We start from the raw sequence: 8,252 nt of genomic DNA on the forward strand, positions 1-8,252 counted from the left end.
CATTGCTGTATCCTACCCCTGTCCCCCTCCACTTAATACAATGCTGTTCCCCCCCCCCAGGGCCAGATTAAGGCTGCCTGGAAGACGAAGCACTTAATTATGATGCCCCCAACAGTTCCCCCACATTAGGTTGTAGTTCCCCCACATTAGGTTGCAGTTCCCCCGGATTAGGTGCAGTATAAGTCCTTGCACATTAGGTTGGCAGTACAAGTCCTTGCACATTAGGTGTGCAGTACAGTTCCCCCACATTAGGTGTAGTACAGTTCCCCCACATTAGGGGTGCCGTACAGTTCCCCCACATTGTACATTGCGACTCTTTCCCCCTTTTGCTCGTCAACTTTTTTGTCAGTGTTCTTATTCACAGGAATATTCTTATTCTGTGTTTTTCTAGTTTGATTGACCCTGATGGTCGCTTTGTGTGCCTTTATGGCGAATTTTACCATATACCTTTTATATTGGCTGTAATATATATCCCTCCCCATATTCTAGTGATGTATTAAGGAGGGTGGTGTCCTTTGTCTCTTCCCTGCCAGATGTGCCCCTTCTTCTAGTAGGAGATTTCAATAATCTTTTAAATCCATCCATAGATTAATTTGGGGATAGAGAGGCCCCTATATAGTCTTCTGTTACCGGTCTGACTAGGTTTGTAACAGAAGCTGGGTGGGTTGACTTATGGAGTCAGTGCAATCCTGCAGGTAGGCAGTATTCCCGCTACTCTAGTTCCCATGGTACTCCGTCACGTATTGATTTAGCGCTGGTTAATGAGCTGATCTTCCCATGGGTGGCGTTGGTGGAATATCTCCCCTGTCAATTATCGGATCATTCTCCTATTCATGTACACCTTAACTTCAGTTCTAATCCTAGAGTTAGGGGGTCCTTGTTGTATCTTATTCCATACTGGCTTCAGGTACCCACAAAAGGCCACACCCTGGTAGCAAATATTGAATCTTTCCTGGAAATTAATTGTGGCTCAGCTTCGCTGGGGGTAGTGTGGGATTCTCTTAAAGCTTTTGTCCGGGCTGTGTTTATTAGAGACATTACCACATGTAAATTGAAGAATCGAGGAATACAGGAGTTGTTGCAATGGCAGGTGCTTTCTACTGAGAGGGAGTTCCTTGGGAGCCTGTCTGATGCTGTTCAGGTTCGCTGGCAGCCTTTGAGTACTCTACTGGATGTACATCTACTGCACGTGGCGGATAATAAAGTTTTTTTTTCAGCAGCAGCAATATTTTGAAAGTAGGGAAAGCACTGGCCGTTTATTGGCACGTATGATTTGGGTGCAGCAGGGGTCCATGGCCATTCTCTGTCTCTGCAATGGTGCTGGGTCTCTGGTGCAGGAAGATGCTAAAATTCTTGATGTGTTGGTCTCCTTTTATGTGTCTTTGCTCTGTGTCGGCCTTAAGGTGTGGTGATTATTTTGTTTCATGTTTTTTATTTCTTATTTTCCTTCCCTTATAGCCCAGTTTGATATTCTCCTATTCCTAATGTGTCTTCCAAGGCTTATCTTTTTCTTTTCTTTTTTGGTGACTGCTACACGGGTTATAACATGGTGCTCTAGTTTATATTTGTCATAAGAACCTGGAGGGAGGTGTCATTCGTGGAGGTGGGGGGAAGGGACGGGGGTTGTTTTGATTTGTTCCTGTGTGTTTTTTATGTTTTGTCAAAAACTAAACAAAAACCTTAATAAATCTTTCTGATAAAAAAAATAAAAATATTGATAAAGAGGATTCCTACAAATAAAAATCAGAGACTAAGGATCATAAATGTTCCTAATCTCTGTACCTGAGACAAGGTTGTGTTATATAAGAAGCTGTTCATAGACGATATACTTATTAACAACACATATATCTTCATGTATAAGGGAGAGACTATGACATCTCTACAGGTCTAGATTTTACATCTAGCCTGATTGTTATCAGTAATTAATATAAATATTAATTACCTGTCTCGTGGTTCCTTTCTTGCAGCTGACGAGGGTATATGTCACGTTCACCTTATCACCGGGCATCAGTCACCTGTAAAAAGACACCAGTATGATAACATGCTCCTTATATATGCTACAGACGCTAATATATATAACACTCTAGGGCCAGAAGTACTTATCTCAGGGATTATGAAACCGCATAAGAAAAGGGAACAAAAAATACATAAATAAATAAAGGAACACATTGGGATCTAGATGATTTTTTCTAACTTAAAGTATTTTGTACATTTTAAATATTTTTTATTAAATATTTTATCTAAACATTTTTATAATATATAAAACAGTTAATCATGTAAAAAGAATGTATGCCCATTAAAAGGGGGAGTTGAATTATTTTATTAATTGTTTTAGCCCTCTGTCCCTCCTCTTTTATTCCCCTTTTCATCCTTGTCCACCCCTCACCCCTGTTAACCCCGCCCCCCGTCTCCCATGTTCACCCTCTTGTAATCTATGTCTACCTTGGTCAACCCTTTCCAACCCCTGTTACCTATGTTCACCATCTCCGTCCACCCCTCTTACAACCCCCAACCCCCCCCCCCACGTCTACCTCTCTGTCACCCATGTCCATTCCCTATTCTCCCCTCTGTCCCTTTGTCACTCCTGTCCACCCCTCTTTTAACCCCTTGTCACCCCTGTCCACCCCTCTAACCCCCTGTCTCCCATGTACACCCTCCTGTCATCCATGTCCACCTTGGCCACCCCTCTGTCACCCATGTTAACCCCCCCATTCTTCACCCCACTGGCCACATCCTTGTCACCTATGCCCATCTGTTCTGTCCTTTTGTCACCCCTGTCCACCCCTCTGTCACCCCCTATGCCCACCTGTCACCCATCTACACTCTTTTACACCCATCACCCTAGTCTTTCTCCCTCAACCTATTTACATTTCCTTCCCCACAAATATATATAATATTAAAATATATGATCACCACAGCCCAAGTTGCCCAACTTTAGACCCCTACATAATATAATGTAACAATGTCTCATCTCAAATTCCCATTTCAGATCTTTCCCGTCCTCCACTCTTTCCTGCACTCTAATACAATTCTGACTCCCCTCCTGAGCTCTAATACAATGCTAACTCCCTAATTAAATACACTGCAGACCCCCCCACTAATACACTGCAGACCCCCCTCCCCCTAATATACTGCTGATCCCCTCCCCCTAATACACTGCTGTTCCCCTCCTTTCCCATCCCCCCTAATACGCTGCTGTTCCCCTCCCCCTAATGCTGACCCTCTTCCTCTCCCATCCCCCCTAATAGACTGGTGATCCCTCTCCCATCCCCCCTAATACAATGCTGATCCCTTCTCACCTAATACAATGCTGATTCACCCTCCCCCTAATAGCATGCTGATCGCCCCTCCCCCTAATACAATGCTGATCCCCTCTCCCCCTAAAACAATGCTGATTCCCCTATCCCCCGAATACAATGCTGATTTCCCCATCCATCTTATACAAAGCTTATTCCCCCATCCCCCTAATACAATACTGATCACCCGCTCCCCCTAATACACTGCTGATCCCCCTTCCCATCCCCCCTAATACACTGCTGATCCCCCCTCCCATCTCCCTTGATACAATGCTGATCCACCCCTCCCCCTAATACAATGCTGATCCCCCCCGGTCCCCTCCTAATACACTGCTGTATCCCACCCCTGTCCCCCTCCACTTAATACAATGCTGTTCCCCCCTCCCCCCAGGGCCAGATTAAGGCTGCCTTGAAGACAGAGCACTTCATTATGATGGCCCCTCCCCCCCTAGACAGTTCCCCCACATTAGGTGCAGTATAGTTCCCCCACATTAGGTTGTAGTTCCCCCAGAGTAGGTGCAGTATAAGTCCTCGCACATTAGGTTGGCAGTTCAAGTCCCCGCATATTAGGTGTGCAGTACAGTTCCCCCACATTAGGTGTGCAGTACAGTTCCCCCACATTAGGTGTGCAATACAGTTCCCCCACATTAGGTGTGCAGTACAATTCCCCCACATTAGGTGCAGTATAGTTTCCCCACATTAGGTGCAGTACAGTTCCCCCACATTATGTGCAGTGCAGTACAGTTCCCCCACATTAGGTTGGCATGATAGTAGTTCCCCACATTAGGTACAGTATAATTCCCCCACATTAGCTGCAGTATAGCTCCATCACATTAGGTGCAGTATAGTCCCCCACATTAGGTTGGCAGTATAGTTCCCCACATTAGTTTGATAGTATAGTTCCCCAAATTAGTTTGGCAGCATAGTTCCCCATATTAGGTTGGCTGTATAGTCCCCCACATTAGGTTGGCAGTATAGTCCCCCACATTAGGTGCAGTATAGTTCCTCACAGTACGTGCAGTATAGTTCCCCACATTAGGTGCAGTATAGCTCCCCCACATTAGGCGCAGTATAGCTCCCCCACATTAGGTAAGGTATAGTTCCCCACATTAGGTGCAGTATAGTTCCTCACATTACGTGCAGTATAGTTCCCCCACATTAGGTGCAGTATAGTCCCCCACATTAGGTGCAGTACAGTTCCCCCACAGACATTCAGCCTTCAGCCATATACAGTGTATGGCTGGAGGCTGTATGCCTGTTTACTGCCCCACTTCAGTATTCCGACCACCACTCCGGGGTCACAATCTACTGCTATGGCCTATGGGCCATAGCAGTAGGTCCCAGGACCGTTGGTGGGGTGGTCGGAACACTGAAGATGACGTGCTGCTGTTTATTTACCATGTGCGTGCGTCCTCCTCACTGCTCCGCTCTGTTACCATGGGCGCACGCACGGGACGTCAGTGACGTCCTTGCGTGCGCTACCTCCCAGAGGCCCCTGCATTTTTAAAGTTAACACGGGGCGGCAGAGAGGTAACCGGGGCATCCTAGTGTCCCGAAAAGACTTTTCAGGACACAGGGATGTCCCTAATGTGAGGGGTGCCCCCTGCGGGCTCGGGGTCCGGAGCAGGCGCTCCATAAGCGCCAATGATGATCCGGCCCTGGCGGCCGCTGGAGGGTAAAAAAATGCAGCCACATCTCAAAGCAGTCCCAGGGCCAGCGGCCCATCGGGAAATTTCCCGGTATCCCAGTAGGCCAGTCCGGCCCTGCCCCTATGTTACCCATGTACACTCCTCTACACCCCCAACACCCCTCTGTCACCCATATACACCCCTTTATCACCCATGTACACTCCTCTACACACCTGTACACTCCTCTACACTCCTGAGCTCTAATACAATTCTAACTCCCTAATCAAATAAACTGCAGACCCCCCTCCCCCTAATATACTGCTGATCCCTTCCCCCTAATTCACTGCTGTTCCCCTCCTCTCTCATCCCCCCTAATACACTGCTGGACCCCTCCCCTCCCCTAATGCTGACCCCCTTCCTCTCCCATCCCCCCTAATACACTGCTGATCACCTCCCATCCCCCTAATACACTGCTGATAACCCTCCCATCCCCCTAATACACTGCTGATTCCCCTCCCATCCCCCCTAATACAATGCTGATCCCTCCTCACCTAATACAATGCTGATCCACCCTCCCCCTAATACCATGCTGATCGCCCCTCCCCCTAATACAATACTGATCCCCTCTCCCCCTAATACAATGCTGATCCCCCTCCCCTAATACAATGCTGATTTCCCATCCCCCTAATACAATGGTGATTTCCCCACTCCCCTAATACAATGCTTATTCCCCCATCCCCCTAATACAATACTGATCACCCCCTCCCCCTAATACAATGCTGATCCCTCTCCCCTTCCATCCCCCCAAAACACTGCTGCCTTCCCCCCTAATAAAGTGCTGATCCCCCCTCCCATCCCCCTAAGACACTGCTGATCCCCCTCCCATCTCCCCTAATACAATGCTTATCCACCCCTCCCCCTAATGCAATGCTGATCCCCCCCGGCCCCCCCTAATACATTGCTGTATCCCACCCCTGTCCCCCTCCACTTAATACAATGCTGTCCCCCCCCCCCAGGGCCAGATTAAGGCTGCCTGGAAGACGGAGCACTTAATTATGATGCCCCGACAGTTCCCCCACATTAGGTTGTAGTTCCCCCACATTAGGTTGCAGTTCCCCCGGATTAGGTGCAGTATAAGTCCTTGCACATTAGGTTGGCAGTACAAGTCCTTGCACATTAGGTGTGCAATACAGTTCCCCCACATTTGGTGTGCAATACAGTTCCCCCACATTAGGTGTGCAATACAGTTCCCCCACATTAGGTGTGCAGTACAGTTCCCCCACATTAGGTGTAGTATAGTTCCCCCACATTAGGTGAAGTACAGTTCCCCCACATTAGGTGTGCAGTACAGTTCCCCCACATTGTACATTGCGACTCTTTCCCCCTTTTTTTTTCTTTGCTCGTCAACTTTTTTGCCAGTGTTCTTATTCACAGGAATATTCTTATTCAGTGTTTTTCTAGTTTGATTGACCCTGATGGTCGCTTTGTGTGCCTTTATGGCGAATTTTACCATATACCTTTTATTTTGGCTGCAATATATATCCCTCCCCCATATTCTAGTGATGTATTAAGGAGGGTGGTGTCCTTTGTCTCTTCCCTGCCAGATGTGCCCCTTCTTCTAATAGGAGATTTCAATAATCTTTTAAATCCATCCAAAGATGAATTTGGGGGTAGAGGGGCCCCTATAGAGTCTTCTGTTATCGGTCTGACTAGGTTTGTAGAGGAAGCTGGGTGGGTTGACTTATGGAGTCAGTGCAATCCTGCAGGTAGGCAGTATTCCTGCTACTCTAGTTCCCATGGTACTCTGTCACGTATTGATTTAGCGCTGGTTAATGAGCTGATCTTCCCATGGGTGGCGTTGGTGGAATATCTCCCCTGTCATTTATCGGAACATTCTCCTATTCATGTATACCTTAACTTCAGTTCTAGTCCTAGAGTTAGGGGGTCCTTGTTGCATCTTATTCCATACTGGCTTCAGGTACCCAAAAAAGGCCACACCCTGGTAGCAGATATTGAATCTTTCCTGGAAATTAATTGTGGCTCAGCTTCGCTGGGGGTAGTGTGGGATTCTCTTAAGGCTTTTGTCCGGGCTGTGTTTATTAGAGACATTACCACATGTAAATTGAAGAATCGAGGAATACAGGAGTTGTTGCAATGGCAGGTGCTTTCTACTGAGAGGGAGTTCCTTGGGAGCCCGTCTGGTGCTGTTCAGGTTCGCTGGCAGTCTTTGAGTACTCTACTGGATGTACATCTACTGCACGTGGCGGATAATAAAGTTTTTTTTTCAGCAGCAGCAATATTTTGAAAGTGGGGAAAGCACTGGCCGTTTATTGGCATGTATGATTTGGGTGCAGCAGGGGTCCATGGCCATTCTCTGTCTCTGCAATGGTGCTGGGTCTCTGGTGCAGGAAGATGCTAAAATTCTTGATGTGTTGGTCTCCTTTTATGTGTCTTTGCTCTGTGTCGGCCTTAAGGTGTGGTGATTCTTTTGTTTTATGTTTTTTTTTTCTTATTTGTCTTCCCTTATAGCCCGGTTTGATATTCTCCTACTCCTAATGTGTCTTCCAAGGCTTATCTTTTTCTTTTCTTTTTTGGTGACTGCTACACGGGTTATAACATGGAGCTCTAGTTTATATTTGTCATAAGAACCTGGAGGGAGGTGTCATTCATGGAGGTGGGGGGAAGGGACGGGGGTTGTTTTGATTTGTTCATGTGTGTTTTTTATGTTTTGTCAAAAACTAAACAAAAACCTTAATAAATCTTTCTGATAAAAAAAATAAAAATATTGATAATGGGGATTCCTACAAATAAAAATCAGAGACTAAGGATCATAAATGTTCCTAATCTCTGTACCTGAGACAAGGTTGTGTTATATAAGAAGCTGTTCATAGACGATATACTTATTAACAACACATATATCTTCATGTATAAGGGAGAGACTATGACATCTCTACAGGTCTAGATTTTACATCTAGCCTGATTGTTATCAGTAATTAATATAAATATTAATTACCTGTCTCGTGGTTCCTTTCTTGCAGCTGACGAGGGTATATGTCACGTTCACCTTATCACCGGGCATCAGTCACCTGTAAAAAGACACCAGTATGATAACATGCTCCTTATATATGCTACAGACGCTAATATATATAACACTCTAGGGCCAGAAGTACTTATCTCAGGGATTATGAAACCGCATAAGAAAAGGGAACAAAAAAATACATAAATAAATAAAGGAACACATTGGGATCTAGATGATTTTTTCTAACTTAAAGTATTTTGTACATTTTAAATATTTTTTATTAAATATTTTATCTAAACATTTTTATAA

At 45.7% G+C, this 8,252-nt stretch overlaps 1 protein-coding gene across 1 annotated transcript in view; it reads right to left on the reverse strand.

Moving 5' to 3' along the window:
* The window catches only part of ZSWIM8 (zinc finger SWIM-type containing 8), a 279,884-nt gene extending 271,874 nt beyond the window's left edge, over positions 1 to 8,010 (reverse strand). The window contains exons 1-2 of the mRNA XM_056530642.1: positions 7,938 to 8,010; positions 1,943 to 2,015 (exon numbers count right to left, since the gene is read on the reverse strand). The gene's annotated coding sequence lies outside the window, so the exon portion shown is untranslated. The remainder of the gene's footprint in view (positions 1 to 1,942; positions 2,016 to 7,937) is intronic.
* Between the last annotated feature and the right edge of the window lie 242 nt (positions 8,011 to 8,252).

This window comes from Hyla sarda, chromosome 7, assembly GCF_029499605.1.
Source record: "Hyla sarda isolate aHylSar1 chromosome 7, aHylSar1.hap1, whole genome shotgun sequence".
Taxonomy (NCBI): domain Eukaryota; kingdom Metazoa; phylum Chordata; class Amphibia; order Anura; family Hylidae; genus Hyla; species Hyla sarda.